The sequence below is a fragment of the Myotis yumanensis genome, unplaced genomic scaffold (assembly GCF_028538775.1).
Source record: "Myotis yumanensis isolate MYYU_CA2020_CCGP unplaced genomic scaffold, mMyoYum1.0.hap1 SCAF_15, whole genome shotgun sequence".
Taxonomy (NCBI): domain Eukaryota; kingdom Metazoa; phylum Chordata; class Mammalia; order Chiroptera; family Vespertilionidae; genus Myotis; species Myotis yumanensis.
This window is the reverse complement of record NW_027223766.1, coordinates 34,975,049-34,993,986: the sequence shown is the minus strand read 5'-3', so window position 1 is coordinate 34,993,986 and position 18,938 is coordinate 34,975,049.

Below are 18,938 nucleotides of genomic sequence, written 5' to 3'. Positions count from 1 at the left end.
AATTTTGAGATAGCTAAACTTAGAACACATTTAGAAAATACTTAAATTGATGAAAAGTCACAAGCAATTTTTTAACATTTTGTACAAATTTTTATTCCTGCCAAAATACAGTTCCTCTTTACAGAATATTGGGAATTTTATCAAATAGTTTAAGCAGATGAGACAGAGAAAGAGAAAAAGAGAGAGAGAGGAGAAAGAGAGAGAAAGATAATCAAGTTAACTCATGGTGTTGAAAGGAGTATGCAACTATGTAGGAACAGAGAATGTGTGGAGATGATGTTGCAGTGGTAGAAATTTAGAACATGTTTCAGGCCACATTCTCATTCTACATAATTTCCTTCATATTTGAAGACAGTACAAAAGGTATATGCTAGGATAATTTCTCAAGTTGTGCACTTAGCATGGTGTAGTATGCAGCTTTCACCTCATTACAGATTATCTGCCTCTACTTTACGTATGGTAGGATGAAACCAGCCAAAATATAATAAATATGTACTGTGTCTGTCATAGTTCAATGTAATTTCACATTGTTAATGACAAAACCTTTTTCATGATACTTGTTGAAGAACAGTGAGGCAGACTATTTAGGACTATGGTCATAGGCACAGGTATTACTGCAATGGGGTTTTGCAGTAGGAGAGAGATTGGACTCAACTCTGAATAAAATAAAGAAAGAGGTATTTCTAGCCAAGAAGGTGGGTGGGGAGGGTCAGTGGATGGAAAAATACTAAGAGGAATCATCAGGGGTAAGGGAGGATTCTGGCTAAACAGACCTAACAATTTTTGCTGAAGGCAGGCCAGGGTGATCAGATACTACTTCAGGGATGAAGGGATGAAGAATTTGGTCAGATATTGAGGGTGCTTAGACATCAAAGGTGGGTAATTCAGGTTAAACCAGTTTAGCAGGATTCTTCCTAAAACTGGGCTTTTAAGGCCATGCCCAAAGATAGGCCTTAGGTGAAAACGAGCTCAGAGGATCCTGATTAGAGTTGGTCAATGAGAGAATATTTGTCACTAAAGTACGTATTCTAAGAATTATAGATTGCTTTTTCTAGGGAGAAAAAATATTTATCTTAACATGGGTAATAAAAATACTTTTAAAAATGTTATATAACTTAAATTTCTTTCAAATATAAGATATTAAGATAACAATCTTGATTATTCAGGGTTTTATTTCTGGGATTTCATCTCTGCGTTGTACTTAGCTGACAAATTTTCAAAAAACTTAGAATAATCAGACTAATAACCTTGTCTGTTGCCTAAAGGGCCCAGGTTAATTTTTATGAATATTTTACTGAGATATTTTATCTGAAAATTTGAACAATTTAGCCCCAAATACATAAAATTTGTAAAAATATTTATTCAGAGTTTTTAAATAAGTCAAGTTATTTAATCTTACAAAATACCACATAATCTGAAGAAAGTTGAAATTATATTAATTTCTAATGATGTATGTTCTAAATAAAAAATGTTATTAGAAGTTAAAAAATACATTATTTAATGGTAAAAAGGTAAATTATACAAGGAGATAGATCATATAAATTATACTATTGACTACCTTGACCTAATAGACATTTATAGGCCTCTCAATCCATAATTCATAGAATATACTTTTTTTCAAGTGCAAATGGAATATTCACCATGATACCTTATATTTTGAGTCATAAAACAAACCCTAAGACACTTATAGAATACTAAAGGCCCAGTGCACAAAATTCGTGCATAGGTAGGGTCCCTAGGCCTGGCTGGCAATCAGAACTGTTCGAGGCCATCTGGCTGCTGTCCAGGGCCTTCTTTTGTTCCACGCCACCCCTTGGTGGTCAGCACACGTCATAGTGAGTGATTAAACTCCTGAGGGGACACTTTGCATATTAGCCTTTTTTATACATAGATACTAGAGGCCCGGTGCAGGAAATTCTTGCATGGGTAGGGTCCCTAGGCCTGGACAGCAATCAGGGCCAATCTGTGGGTTGACCAGTAGGGCAATCAGGGGGCCCCCACTGGGGCACCTGCCTTGGCTGGCTTGGGGCCAGCAGGCTGGGGGCAGCTCCTGAGTTGAGAATCTGCCCCTGGTTGTCAGAGCGAATCATGGTGACCAGTCATTCCACTGGTTGTTCTGGAATTTGGTCGATTTTCATATTAGGCTTTTATTATATAGGATATAACAAAAAGTATGTTCTCAGATTATAATAGACTTAAACTAGAAATCAATTATTAATCAATAGTTTAAAAATGTCCAAGTTTTTGGAAACTAAACAACATATTTATAACTAATCTGTCGGGCCTGGCCAGCATGCTGCAGTGATTGAGGAGCCACCTATGAATCAGGAGGTCACAGAATGATTCCCAGTCAATGCACATGCCTACGTTGCTGGCACGATCCCCAGTGTGGGGCTTGCAGGAGGCAGCCAATCAATGATTCTCTCTCATCATTGATGTCTCTATCTCTCTCTCCCTTTCCCTTCCTCTCTGAAATAAATAAATATATATATATTAAAAATAAAATAAATATGTGGGTCCAAGGAGAAAATACAAAGAAAATATTTTTAAAAATATTTTGAGCTAAAACAGTACTTTGGAAGAAATTATAGCATTAAATGTATACATTAGGAAAAACATCTAAAATTAATAACCTGAGTTTCCACATTTCAAAACTAGAGAAAGGTGTTAGCAAAGCTATAATTTAACACCTCATTTTCAATAATCAAAATACTGGAATAACTTTATTTGCTACTTTTTATAAATCCCAATTTTAAACCTATGTCAGACCACCCTCACCCCCCAAAAATACTCATTACTCATATCTGCTTGAAGACTACATATTCTGGTATACTGTATTTGAAGATAATCAATAGACCTACTGTCATTAATTCTTTGGCATTGTTAAGTAACTTCCTTATTAATTGTCTTGCTACATTCTTGAATTTCCAATGGAAATTTCAACTCCTGCCTAAAGAACAAAATAATGTAATACATCATTTTTATTTTAAGATATTTCTTCATATTTCTCTTTCTTCTTCAATAGCTTCCTTATCTCCCAAAATAATTTTTTGGGGAGAATAGTAGTAATTTCTTATTTAAATTCAGTTAACATGGTGTTACTACCAATTACCAGCTTCATGAAAGCAGATTGATATATAGGAACATTTTTCTCAAGATGGACAGAAAAAGCCTCCGGGCATAAAAGGTTCAGTGCACTTTGCACGCTCATACACATATTTAATGACAATGAAAGCATCACTTGATTTCAGAATTTTAAGTTATCATAGAAGGAAAGTGAGATGTTTCAGTACAAGTTCAGCATTAAAGAATATGATCTATTATTAAAGCTCAAGATGTAAGAAAGTTTCTCTACTGCTAATGCAGGAAAAACAAGTTTAGGACTGAAAATATGAAGCTTTCCTTTTCACCTCTCTTCAGATTCATTTCTGTATTACTTTTCACCCTTTTATCTTTCAAGCAGCCTCCTTTAGTCTATATTTAGAGAAGCAGCTGGCCAATATTCTGTGTCAATAAACCATGAATCACCTATGGGGTTTCTGGAAAACAAAAGATTAATTTTTAGAAAGTAGTTTCTAATCTTGTTTACCTGGTAGCAACTGAACTGTTTAACAAATCAAACAGTTTTTGAGATAGCAAAAATGAATTAATGCTTGGGGGTGGACAGTTTTCTAAGAACTAGCGATTACGTTGCATAAACATTTAGACCTATTCATAGATTTACTATGTTGTTTATAGCTGTCATTCTATAAAAGTTCAAATGCTGGGAAGTCATGAACCTCATGCTAGAACATGCATATTTCTCTAAGAGCAAGGCAAAGCTCTGGATTATGTCTAATTTATCATGCTGCCATCTGTTTAACATGGATTTATCACCAGTTACTGGCTCTGAGTAAGTAATCTTTACAATCTTTATTCAGTCTGAACAGTGATCTGTAAAGTTTCCCCCATAGAGCCTCTGTAGGACTCCTAGAAGTCAGCCAGCACCATACTTAATACAAATTCAAAATAAAAAGCTACAAACTAAAAAGATTTCTCTCCAGCTGTGGCTAAACTGTAGCTCATTGCTTTAACTTTTCCTTCTCTGACTCCAAGTATTGCAAAAAGAACAGCTGCATGGGCAATGCTACACTTTCCTTATTAACCATGCTCAGTTGAAACTGCCAGAGAGGAGGCTTTATCTTAGAGGGATGCTTGACTACAGAACTGAGGTTAATTTACTTAAATTGCAAATCATGCTTAGAGCACTGGAGCCCTCGCAGTCTGATAATAAGATCTAAATTATTGTTGATACTCCCACAGGGTATCATCCTTAATGGTCCGAACAGTTATGAAGTTCTAGGATGCTACAATTAAATTGTTTTTATGTTTTCCTCTTTTATATGTTGCTTTGTAGTATGCAAATATAGAAAGCAGGCTTTCACTTGTCATCAACTCCATTATATTTAAATCTATCTGTATTTGTATAGGATTATATCCTTCGTGTACCTATTATATTTAGGTCCCCATATTACCTCTGAGAATGCAAACTCATATTTGTTTCTAGGCTAAGCAGGATTGAAAAGCAAAGCAAAATATTGACATAATAGAATTATGAGCGTATTTGATGACAGACTTTTCTTGAGACATGGGGAGCTGGGAAAATCAAAGCTAGCCAAAAAGGGTAGTAAAAGGCATAGGCATAGGAGAGGTTATTTTTTGAGAAGAGACATCATTAGACCAAACTTTCATGTAGAACAGCAAAACTGAAGAAGGACAATTGAAGTTTAGAAAATAATAAAAGAAACAGTTATATTGTTTAAGCAAATTCTAGTAAAATCAAAAGAGGGCATCATTTGGAACTTAAGAAACGAAGGTGAGGAGAAAAATACTCAATGGCTCCTGTTGTACAGAATATAAAAGTTAGATTCTAGAAAAGTTTGGTAAACTCATAGATAATATATATACTAGTATCTTGCACACTTTAGGAGAGATAGGACTGTTCATAGAGGGACTTCACTTTTTAAGTTTATTTCCTCAGAGAAGACTTCAATTTCAATTCTTACAAATTCCCCATTTTATTGTTCCACTAGTTTTTCAGCCAAGGTGGCCTGGCAAATACAATTTACAGTGTATATATTAGTAGGATATTTCTATTTCTGTGTTCATTAAAATTATTTTTGTTGAACACAAAGATAGCTTAAGTAAATTACAGTGTTTTGCTGATATGGAGGAAAAAAAACACACATAAGATATAGAAAGAGGTTAACTCCTTACCCATGAAAATATTTCTACCACCTTGTGATAAAAGCCAAGGCCTTGCTTTCTTCCAGAAACTATACATCTGAAATCATTTCAAGCACCGATTCTCTGATCATTGTCCCATTGCTTGCTATCGTACTGCAATGACAAATAATTAACCTCAGTGGGACTTCAGTTGCTTTGGCTCCATCTCCTTTGGATACCCACACATTTATTTATGTTTGCTTATATTTGCTAACATTCTGAACTACCTCTTCTCTCTCCTTGTCTCTCATCTTCCTCGTGTTATTCATACCAATCCTGGTTAAAATTTTTTAAGACCTATTTTTTATTGTTGACACTATTACAGATGTCCCCATTTCCCCCTTGCACCCCTCCATCCAGCCTCCACTCCCCTCCTTCACCATATTGTTGTCTGTATCCAAGGGCTATGCATATATGTATATATATTCTTTGGCTAATCTCTCCCAGTCCCCCCTCACCACCTCTTTGAGATCTGTCAGTCTGTTCCATGCATCCATGTCTCTGGTCCTATTTTGTTCATCAGTTTACTTTGTTCATTAGATTTTACATGTGAGATTAGATGGTATTTGTTTACATTCCCCATGCATTCACCTAAGACGCTGATCTTTACTGAAGTAAACCTCATAACTAGGGTCTGATAATTTAATTTTAAATTCATTATCTCAACAACATATGTTGAATCAATGTTGGCTGCCTAAACTGACTTCCTTATGATCTGATATATCTATGTTATAACGTCTCCTTTTCCCTCAAACTTCTAGTTATATATATTTTGCCAATAACCTTTCTTCGTATTTCATTAAAAAATGGAAGCTATCAGATGGACCTTTCCTTATATTTCTAACATAATATGAAAAATTCCAACTTGTTTCTTTGCTTGGTTTATCCGGCTTCTCTCTTGTTAAAATGGGATATTTCCATATTCTCAGAAATTACAAATTTTTCTTCTTGAGCCCGATCTCACCCACTCTTTATTCTCTCACAGATCTCCTCCCTCAGTTATCCTCTCTATCCATATACACAGCTGATCTTTTCTTCTTATACACCCATATTCTAACAAATAGGCCATCAAGCTCTATTAAATCTCATTGTGGAAAACAAAAAACCTTGCTCACATATCTCCTGTTATTCATTTGGCTCCCATTCCTGAGAAATCTTCAAATAACTGTTCTGTATTAAGAACTGCCTTACTTTTTTACATATATTTTTTTGTTTTTGGAAAAAAAAGCGAACTGGCCTCTTGTTTTTTTGACTACATTTCTCTGTTCTATGTGCCCAACAACAACACACATCACACACACACACACACTACCCTCAGATTCTTAGAATTTGCTGCAACTTTTAATATTAGTGGCCACTCCCTTCTATTGAAAGTCCTTCTTCATTTGGAACCCTTCCCTCCTGGTATTTACTCTCTCGAAATAACATCCATTCTCCGCCTCTGTTATTAGCTCTTTCTTCTATTCACAATTCTGTACATTGAAACTTCCCAAGAATTTACCCTGTGAATTCTTCCTTTTGGTTGGTCCAAAATCTTCCCCTATGAGATTACTACCAATGCCAGAGCTCAAAATAGTGTTAAAAATTGGTCTTTCTCTCAAATGCACCGTTAGCCAGTATCTCTCATTTTCAGTTTACTTCCCCCCCCCCCCCCCAACTATCTGTTTGTTATCTTTCTACTTGGATCTGTGGAGAAAATCTCAAGGGTAATATATTCAAAACAGGGCACCTGATTCCACACTAGAAAATGGAACACCCATTGCCAAGACCGGTTTGGCTCAGTGGATAGAACGTTGGCCTGCGGACTGAAAGGTCCCAGGTTCGATTCCGGTCAAGGGCATGTACCTGGGTTGCGGGCACATCCCCAGTGGGGGGTGTGCAGGAGGCGGCTGATCAATGTTTCTCTCTCATCGATGTTTCTGACTCTCTATCTCTCTCCCTTCCTCTCTGTAAAAAATCAATAAAATATATTTAAAAAAAAAAGAAAATGGAACACCCAACCACCCTGACTCAGCTCAGAAATATTCATTCTACTCCTTCTTATTCTACCTCTACTCCGTATATATATTTCAGAGAGGAAGGGGGAGGAAGAGAGAGATAGAAACATCAGTGATGACAGAGAATCATTGATCAGTTGCCTCTTGCACACCTCCAACTTGGGATCAAGCCCACAACCTGGACATGTGCCCTGACTGGGACAAACTGTGACCTTCTGGTTCATAGGTCAATGCTCAATCACTGAACCATACTGGCCAGGCCTACCTCTACTATTTTAATAGTTATATTTCTTCCATCTAAAGATATTTTTTTATTCTGACCATCTCTATTGACTTTTACTGACATTAACAAGCCACCATTATCTATTATTCTTTCAAATTTATCTTCCTTTTTCCAAGTTATTTTATACTTCTCCAATAGATTCTGACAGAATAATAGGAGTAATTTATTGAAACCAAAACAGAACAAAACAAAAACACTATAATCTTCACCGTTAAACCTATGTCAATGGCTTATTCCCACATAATAAAAGGGTAATATGTAAATCGACTGAACGGCAGAATGACCGGTTGCTATGATGCGCACTGCCCACTAGGGGGCAGATGCTCAATGCAGGATCTGCACCCTGGTGGTCAGTGCACTCCCACAGGAGGAGTGCTGCTCAGCCACAAGCAGGGCTGATGGCTTGCAAGCCCCGTGGCGGTCCAACTGCCGTCAATCAGACATCCCCCAAGGGCTCCCAGACTGCTAAAGGGCGCAGGCCAGGCTGAGTCCCCCCCACCCAAACCCCACCCCCACCCCACATAGTCCCCCTAGTGCAGAAATGTCGTGCACCGGGCCTCTAGTTATTGATAAAATCTAAACTCTTTATCATGGATTTTATGACCTTGCTTGCATGATGTGGTTCTGCCTTGCTATCCAACCTCACATAATACCAGTACCTCTTTACCTGTTATACTGCTGACACTGGGATGTTCTTTTTTCTTTAAACATGCAAGACCTTTTTGAACTTACAACATTTGCATACTGCTTCCTCTAATGCTATTATTTTTCTCCAGCTCTTCACAAAGTTCTCTCATTTTTCACTTTGCAGTCTGTATCATTTAATCTGTTTTCACCTACAAATAATATAAACTTAATTCAAACTGGCATATCAAATAAAAGAAATATATTGGCCTATGTATTGGAAGTCCAGATGGAATGCTGACTTCGGGTTATTTTAATTCAATAGCATGAGCTTTATTTCTCTGTTATTCTCTATGGGTTACTTCTATGGGTAGCTTTGCTCTCAAAGTGTTTACAAATGGCTACAGCATTTTCAAGATTCATAACTACATACCACAGTATAATATACAAGACACAGATTCTTTTCTGCTTCTATGTTCAGATCTAGATATTTTTAATATCCTCAGAAAAGCTACTTTATTCTCAAAAACCAGAGTTCATGATCTTTCCTGAATCAATATCTATAAAACAGGAACTATTTAAATTATACCTGTATCAGCTACCTCACTCCTAGCATCCCTCCATACATATGAGTTGTGGTTATGCAAAGTTAGTGTTATTCAAGGCAAATAACTTCTGGATCTCTTTATACAGCATAGTGCCTATAGCTAATAATACTGTTTTGTATACTTAAAATTTGCTAAAGGTTGGATCTTAATTATTCTTAAATAATAATAAAAGTAGCAGGGGGTAATTTGGAGAGGTGATGAATATATCTATGGCTTTGATTGGGGTGATTATTTCTAGGGTATATAATTATTCCCAAACTCATTGAGGTTTTTTGTTTATTTTTAATTTTTTTTAATTTTTAGACCAAGCAAGGGAGAGAAAGAGAGAAACATTGATTTGTTTTTTCACTTAGTTATGCATTCATTGGTTGCTTCTTGTATGTTCCCTTACTGAGGACCAAACTTGTAGTGTTGGTATATCCGGACGATGCTCTAACCAACTGAGCTACCCAGAAAAGGCCGAAACTTACTGTTTTATACACATTAAACATATGCAAATTTTTACATGGCAACAATACTTCAAAAAAGTGCTTTGAAAAAAAAAAGAAATGAACTTCAGTTACTGGCAGCAATATAGTAATATCAGTGAAACAATTAAAGCCTGGAGGTCTATATGCACCATAATGTAGTTCTAAAATTAAAGACAACTAAACACAAGCAATCACACTCTTTCATTATTTTTAGGAAATGAAGCAAAGATATAATGAACATGGAATTTAAGTTATCATTTACCTCAGATTAGGAATTAAAGTGGTTGTGATACGGAAGCTGCATAATTAATGTTATTGTTCAGCTCTTAGCTTTTGTTTTGAGTGATCAAACCAAACCATGGGAGTTTGTGACACTATTAAAAATAACTAAATAACTCTTGAAAAATATAAAAGCAGACTATGAATGGATTGGAGTGTCAGGAACCCGGATATCATGATTATGTAATTAAACCATATGGTCCAAAGCAGAAAAAAAAATGGGGGGTGGGGGGGAGGTACAGTACTGTTTTTAATTTCTTATAATTATAGCCTTTTAGGATATATATTTTTAAAATAGGTTCATTATTAAATACAGAAGAGTAAATCAGTGCCAATAATTAAAGATAATATTAGTGCTTATATTATAATATCATGAGTTATTGACTTTTTTACATAACTTCAAACTTTCAAAGTTAAAAAATCTTTTCTGCTCTGTAAAAATAAATTCTATATTGTCTATCAAAAAAATGTTAAATAAAATCAACATATACCCATGAAATAATGCCATGTGGCTTTTTAAAGGAAATCATATAATACCTCTATTAAAAAAATAACACTATTCTGAACTCACTGCTCTGATCAACACATTTAACTCTGACAAAAATGTCTTTGGAATTGTAGTATTTGTTAAATAAATAAGTGAAACATCTGTAAATTATTTTAAAAGTTAAAAACATTTTTTTCTAGCCCTGGCTGGTTTGGCTCAGTGGATAGTGCATGGGTCTGTGGACTGAAGGTTCCTAGGTTCGATTCCAGTCAAGGGCATATGCCTGGGTTGTGGGCTTGATCCCCAGTGCGGGGTGTGCAGGAGGCAGCCAGTCAATGATTCTCTCTCATCATTGATGTTTCTATCTCTCTCTCCCTCTTCCTTCCTCTCTGAAATCAATACAAATACATATTTTTTTTAAAAAAAACAAAACATTTTTTTTCTTAAGAAAATACATTTATTCTATTACAAAAGCAAACTTGGAAAGAATTCATTGAAAAGTTGAATTTTTAAAATAGAGAAGGAAATCCTCAAAACCTGTAATTACATTTTTGGATAAGGTGATTCACTCAGAGTTAGATTCAGAGGACATTTCCAGGTGCAACGCTCATGATCATGCGATGTGAAACCTAAAGGAATAAAAACGATGTAACAGACCAACAAATATCATAATTGTGCCTACATTATCACTAATCTAGGTATGCCAGAGTCTGTATTCCTTTATTTTCGGTAGCCCACATTCTTTCTTACATTTATAAACTGCACATGAATAGATAGTCATAATCATAATGAATAATGACAACTGTGACATTAGTGAAGCACAAAGTTGAAAATGCGTTATTTTAACAGATAAAAATAGAGCTCTGTTTAAGGAGAGGGATTGCCGTTGTTTATGACAATATGTTGGTAAGCTACATGGAGATGGAAGATGAGGTCCTAAGAATATTTTCTGAATGAAAATTGTGAACCCAAAGGAGTTATTGTAACTGCTCTGCATGAAGAATTTGTACTTAGGTGAGAAATGATACAGCACAGGAAAATTTAGGGGTGTGTGTGTGTGTGTGTGTGTGTGTGTGTGTAAGGGTTGGGTAGATGTGAGAGTGAGATTTGAGTCGTATGTAAGAAAGCAAGAGCCAGTAGGTAGAAGGCATTGGCCATATTCACTTCCCAGAGATGGTATTGCCACAGATATTGTGAGAGTGGAGAGACCCAATATGCAGTATTACTTTGCTGCATTTCCTGTAATGTAAACTCTGATTCTCTGAACTCACAGCAAGTCTGACACTCACAATTGTGACTTGGGGCAGTGAGAGGACATTTCTGATGCCCATGCTGATGTAAAATCCTTTCTCTATATAGAAAGTAGATCCTAAAGGTTCAGTTTATGACCATCACCAAGGTGAACAGTACCTACCTACCACTGTGAGCATAAGTGTTCCAATGAAGCGGCAGTTTGGGAGGAATTCAGGACATTACAAAGATCAACCTCCTTTTCTCAAATACATTAGAGGGAAGTGACTTTAGAAAAAGGAAACACTGACATCTGGATTACGGTGATGTAATCACTCATTCACAGATGGAGAATGATTTAATTATTTCAGGGATTCCTATCTGTATGGATACACAGTTAAACTAAGAAGTTCTAAGCCATTTAGAATGCTTCCAAATGTAACTTCATTCTGAGAAGGATCATCACAGTTATAATCCACATGATGTGGACATTACATTGTGTAACCTTATAGAGGACACTTTGGGGTTGCAAATAGTAGCCTTTACTGAGGGTGAGGGATAGGTGCATGGTAAGTAGGAATACAGAGGAGAGCAATACAAGAGCGGGATATGCTTTACGTTTTGAGATTTAAAAAACAGCCAAAGATGAGAGGGCTTTTGAGTCATGTTCTTCTATATGCAATAATCCATCTGTTAGATGACTTTTTTTAGGCACTTAAAGGCCGGCATGTTCATTAACTCCACCACCTTCCCAAATGCCCATCTGCAATAATATCAGGCAATGTGCCAGGGGCATTCACAGGCAGAGGGCATCTGAAGAACACATTTGTGTTCCGAAATAGCACACATAAATAATGTTATCTCAGATTCTGACTAATATGTAGATAAAAGCAACAACCCTTAAGGTGAAAAAAAAGTGCTGTTGCTGAGTTCTAAGCAGTAAATCAGAAATGTTCTGCATCTGAAGACTGATAGGAAATATAAGGAGAAAATAACAGCATAATTAGGTTATCAAGTGCAATAGCAGAAATACCAGATTGGGATGAAGTGTAGAAGTGTAAGATAGTGTCTAATATAATGAGCATATGATGCTTTGATCAAGAATAGATACATTTTCTACTTCTTGATGGAAATATCAACTTATATTTTATTTATTTTTCATTGAATTTACTGGGTTGACATTGGCATATAAAATTATATAGGTTTCATGTGTATAATTCAATAATACATTATCTCTATATTGTATTATGTGTTCATCACCCCAAGTCAAGTCTCCTTCTATCACCATTTATCCTCTCTATACCTTCTTCCATGCCCCCTTACCCTCTGGTAATCACCATACTATTGTCTGTTTCTATGAAGTTGCTTTCTTTAAATTTGTTTTTATTAATTTTTAGAGAGAGAAGAAGGAATAGGGAGAAAGAGAATACTATCTATACAAGTATTATTGTAATTTGCTGTTATCCTTTTTATTTATACACAAATACTGGCAATATTTGAATAGAAAAAACACAAAAGCATAAGACATTGTTTTCAACCTCCATATCTATTCCCCTTGCTATAGGCACCCCAAACACTAGGAAAGGTGCTATTGGACAGCCCCCTGAGTTGAAGGGAGAGAGCTGTTTCCTCCTCGGTTCTTGTAGGAAGGAGTTCAAATGAGTGACCCCGGATGATTATGTTGTAGTAGAGAGAATTTATTAAAGAAGTAAAGCAAGTAAATTTATTTAAAAAGCAAGTCAAGAAAATCTATCAAGTACATCTGTCTTATGAAAGCACAGATGGACTTCCGTTAGTCTGACAAGTGAGTCTGGTAGGGGTGCAAGGGGTTTTGTACCCTTCTGTCTACAGGTTTCAAATTCCTCTGCCAGATATCTTGGTACAGATTAACTCTCAAGGTTTCCCTTTTATTTTGTTACCAGAGGCCGGATGCACAAAATTCATGCAGGGGCTTGGCCCTCCCAGCCCCAGCTTCATCTAGAGGGTCGTTTGGCTGTCTGGTCTAATGAGCATATTATGCTTTTATTATTATAGGTGGCTTTCCCAGAATTTATGAGAAGCATTTGGCAATTTTATCTTGACAACTCCCAGGACTGTTGCCTTCTCTGTTTAAACAGTGAGATGAAAACTCTTTTCTCTCCTCCTTCCCCAAAACATCTGACTTCTTTGAGATAAATCTCTTTCTTCTTTCCTTCCCTCTCCTCCCCTCCTGCCCTAGCAGTTTTAAGGTGATTTAAACTATGTATTCTCTGGTTAGAGAGAAGAAGAGTTAAGACGCACCCTCCTCTCCTGCATTCTTTGGTTAGTGAATAGAAGTATTAGCCATTTGTTCTCCAAGTGTCCTTATTTGAGACAAATAAGAGATTGTAGCGAATATGTTGTTTTTTGGAGTTCTTTATTCATTCCAGAGACTCCTATGGCCAGGTTTTGTGCAAGTCTGACTGGACTGACCAAGGAACATGGGGGCAAAGAAGAGATATCTTGAATAGCATTGATTAAAGAAAGCTTTCATATAAAACAAACAAACAAACAAACAAAAAACAAAACAAAAGAAAGCTTTCACATGGAGGTGACGAGATAAATCTTTCTGAAAAAGCAATAGTAAACTGGGCTAAGAAAGCATGATGGTCATTTTTATTGGCTTAATGCTGGTTTGTCACATTGGTAATCCCCAATGAATCCTCTCTCCTTTATTCACACCCTTTCGAGGACCTGCCCAAATCTTAGCTTCATGGCTTCTAAATATGGCTAGTTGAGAGCCTGGCAATGTAATGTAAACAGAGGCTTACATGCATTGGTTTGGACAGAATGTTCATGTCCCCCCTCAAATTCATATGTTAAACACCTAGCCCCAATGTGACTGTATTTGGAAATAGGATCTTTAAAGGAAGTGTGTAAAGTTAAATTAGGACATAAGGGAGGGGTGCTGATGATCTCATAGGATTAGTATCCCGTCAACAATATTGAACAACAAATATTAAATTATTATTGTTTTAAACCCCTGAGGTTTCTGATGGTTTGTTTTGCAATGGTTGTCAACTGAAACAGGCAAGTGGTTTGAAAATGATGCTGTGTTCATGAACATGCTCTCCCAGCCCAGTCCTACTAAATGGTGAGGATTTCAATACTTAGCCTGAATAAGAAAGTGCAATATTTCAACAACCACTAGAAAGCTTTTCCAGTATGTTGCATGTTTGGATTTCCTAATGATTTTAATAATATTGTTAATTGTGTATTGTTATTCACTAATTAAATTAATTTTATTAAGCGTGTATAAGTCATCTTCAGGCACTTTAAGAACCCTTTAAATTGTTCTGTAGAATACCTTAATTAATAAATAAACTAGCAGTATTAGAAAGCAAACATATTACCAACAACCACTCAAATTTATGAGCACAAATGTAAGAATTCATTTTGGATCACCAGAATCATTCATTTTTTACTTAAGTCGAAATGTTTAATTGGAATTTTTAGACATCAAATAGCATTTCTGATCCATTATATTTTGACAGTTTAATAATATTACTTATTGAATTATTCCTTATTTGTTAGGGAACACATCACAAATTACTAGGAACACTAAACAGAAAGAGAATAATTAAACATGTAGTTAGTTGTATATAGCATAATAAATTTTTTTTTTTTTAAATATATTTTATTGATTTTTTACAGAGAGGAAGGGAGAGAGATAGAGAGCCAGAAACATCGATGAGAGAGAAACATCGATCAGCTGCCTCCTGCACATCTCCCACTGGGGATGTGCCCACAACCCAGGTACATGCCCCCGACCGGAATCGAACCTGGGACCCTTCAGTCCGCAGGCCGACGCTCTATCCACTGAGCCAAACCGGTTTCGGCAATAAATTTTTAAGTAGAAAAACATAGACTGTACTTCCTCACACTAAATTCATTATTGCCCTGAGACAGACTTTTGGAAATCATTCCACATTAAAACACATAAATCATATATTTGACTCTCTGAACTTCCATAGAAGAAAAAGTACAAAAAGGTTTTTTAGACCAAATGTTTCATAAGATGGTGGATTATAAGGCTGCCAATTAGCTATGATACCATGGAATGCTAATTGATGGTAGAGATACTAACTGCAAGAGAAAAATTTTTCATGATAAATGAATGTTCTCTTTTAATATTTAGGCAGGTACTTTTATTTTAATATATATACTCAAAAGAATTATATAAATTTACTGTCACATTATTAAAGTGACAGCAGTTATTCTAATAACATATTCAAAGAGAGACTAGGCATTTATTTTTAAGGAAGCCCTATGTAAAAACTGTAACACAGAAATAGCCAGGGTGTCCCTTTAAGTATATCTGATATACTTAGTTATTTATTGATGAAATTATTAATTGTAAAAAAATACACTAATGGAAATGCATATATACAAGTTCATGCTTCTTCTTAGAAAAAGCTTTGCTTAGAGCCATTTCTAATTTTAAAAACTAAGAGACTTGATTACTTTAATTTGCTGTTATTGTTAAACTAGTCACAGAGAGTTGTGCACCCAGACATTCTAAGATCTAATGGCCTAATATAGATACACCTTTATAAATAAATCAAAATGATGTAAAAATTTTAAGAATGATATGGAATTCTAAAATCTACTTAGAGACAGCTTAATTCTTTTCTGTATTAGAAAATTCCTCTTAGAAAAGATTAAAGTAAACAGTATATATAAGAAAGAGTTAAAGTTCTGTTTGCCTAGCATACCAGATTTGGTCTGTAATCTTTGGTTAACAGCTTTAATATATATTTTCATTATGTTTCACATGTCATATGTCTATATTCCTAAATATATCTGAGAAACCATAACATTTAGCAAATATTCTCATTCACATTTCTATAACAAAATTGTATCATTCATTCCTGTACCACAATGGTATTACATCTTATTGTGAATCTTATTATGAAGAGTTTAGGAACGATTTTATGAATCTCTGAAGAAAAATTAAGACACCTATTATCTACTGTCTTATATTTTATTATTCAATGTATGCAATCTTTAAAAAAAGTTCTTAATCTTTTAAATCAAAATATTTTTTTAAAAAGCCAAGAATTCATGTACTGGAGGAATCATAAATATAAACTCAATCTGGATACTTAGAGAATGAAAGATTTCCCAAAGCCATCATATTTTGTAGAAATATTACTTTTACCAAATAAAACAGAAGGAACAGTTGTCTACTGACAGTTATGTTCACATGGCTCTAGTCAGCAGGAATGTTATGAGTCCCTGATGCCCATGCAAATCATCAAAACATGGTTTCATTGAGAAGAGAGTGATTAGGGAACTATTTATATAAAATAAGTCATTTTCTTATGGGAAGGCATCATGAGTTAGAAATTTTTGCATTCTAGCTTATGTTTATTTTTCTTTTACCTTCACTTTAAGTCAGAGGAAATGAATATGGTTTATTCTGTCACTTAGTGGATATAAATTCTATAAAGGTGCGTACCAAGCATACTATAATATTTCAGATGGAAAATTATTATAGGGCATTGATGTACCTATGCACCGAACTGCAATCAAAGGCCTGGATTTTGTTTTGTTTTGTTTTGTCCTCTCCTTATCCATCCTCTGTGTTGGCTTCATCCACATGCTGGTAGTAAGATGGCTTTAGCAAATCAAAGTCTTATCACACCCACACACAGATGTAAGACAATGACTTCATGGGAATTTGATAGACTCAAGAGAGCTTCCTATCAAATTTTCCCTATTTCATTGGTCACGACAGAATGTGCCTATTTCTGAAATGATTCCTGACAAGATAAACGGAGTTAACCTTAGGCTTGATTTGAGAGTGATTGGGTTTTTAGTTTCACCTGTAATGCAGGCTGCAAGGGGGAGAGTTGTAGACATGAAAACTTTAGGTTCTGTAAAGAACAAAGAGGACAGTGTGCTAAGTAGGCAACTAACAGTTTCTATCTCACAAGCTATACTAAAGAGACTAAAAATATTTTATACACTAACTGCTATAAAGCATAATGACATATCTCCAAATAAATGTTACAACACTATTCATAAAACCAATGTCAATTACTTACCATGTATGATTTAAAATCTAAATATCTGTGATAAAGTCATCATAGTGGGCCAAGAAGATATTATCATGTAGACAGGGTGTTTTGTTCACAAAGATTATCTTTTTGGTACTCTTAAGTTTTTTTTTAATTCATTAATTGAATAAAATTAATATTTCCCCCAAAATATTGATCTAAGTAATTATTTCTGCCAATCATTCAATAAACACTGATTGAGCATTCTGTAAAGTATGCACATGCTATAATGGGGGGGGGGGAGGGGGAGGACAGCAAGGAAGTATTTACTGTCATTGAGTTTATAGAGTAACATTTAACAACAGGTCCTAAAAAGCTGATAGGATTATTTTTAAAATAAGCAGGCAAATTTATATTTGATGTAAAATGCAATTTGAACAGTTGAATATCCTTTGGGAGAATATTGAAAACTGCTATAGAAGTCTAGAAGCAACAATCAAGTTGTTTAAACAAACAATGCAAGGCCATGGGTTTGCTATGCAATTACATAGTGTGGCGCACTAAAAATATACAGAACCTTTATGAACATTCATTTTCTGTAGTTACGAATTAGCTTCATTTTTCTTCTTTTAACAAGTACTATTTATACTTTTACTGACCATCTGTCTTCCTGCTTTATTATCCTTTCTCTATCCTCAAGCATGCTTTCTCCGTGTATAAGTGGAGGTGTCTCTGGTGGTTTAGGGTTTTGTAACCCTTGCCACCAGCACTTGTTCCTTGAATAAAAAAGATGAAGTTTCCTCCTCAGCATCCATACTATTCTCTAAAAATAATTTTTTTTGAGTAACCTATATCCCCCCATTGTAACAAGGAAGGTGAGACAAGTTGACATGGCAGGGAAAGCTGTTTTGCTTTTTGAAAGGGATGCCAAACTAATGAAAGGAGAAGTCCAATACATGATATTTAGAAAGAAAAAAAAAGTCACTTTTTTTATAGCTTAACTACACAGGTTAAAAAGAGATGGAACTGCCTTGAATGTTAATGTTCATATTATTGTTGTGATGAGAACAATAGAAGTCTCGTGGCCAAAACTTGAAGATATCCTACTCTTTTTTTATGTAACCCTACACCACTATTTAGTGGCTGGCAAATGGTCAACAATAAGACTTAAATGAATAAGTGTTTAGATGAATAAAAATAGATAAACTTTAAGTAATTATTGGAATGCTTGCTATGTTAAGCCTTATATTGGCAAAAATTTTAAATGCAAGGAAGAAAATAGCCTAGTCTTTATCTTTACAAATTTGGACCCCATTAGGAAAGATATCTACATACTAGTATATAAAGCCTAAGCAGCCATTAGACTATCCGACCGTTAGACTGGTAGCTATGATGTGCACTGACCACCAGGGGGCAGATGCTCAATGCACAGGCATGAAAACATGGAACAAACTGATGAATCTCAGAGGGAAGGGGGAGAGGGGGAGGGCAGTAAGAGATTAACCAAAGATCTTATATGCATACTAAAGGCCCGGTGCACAGATTCATGCACTGGTGGGGTCCCTAGGCCTGGCCTGTGGAAATCAGGCCAAAACTAGCCGTCTGACATTCCTCGAGGGGTCCCGGATTGCAAGGGGGTGCAGGCCAGGCCAAGGGACCCCACCAGTGCAATGAT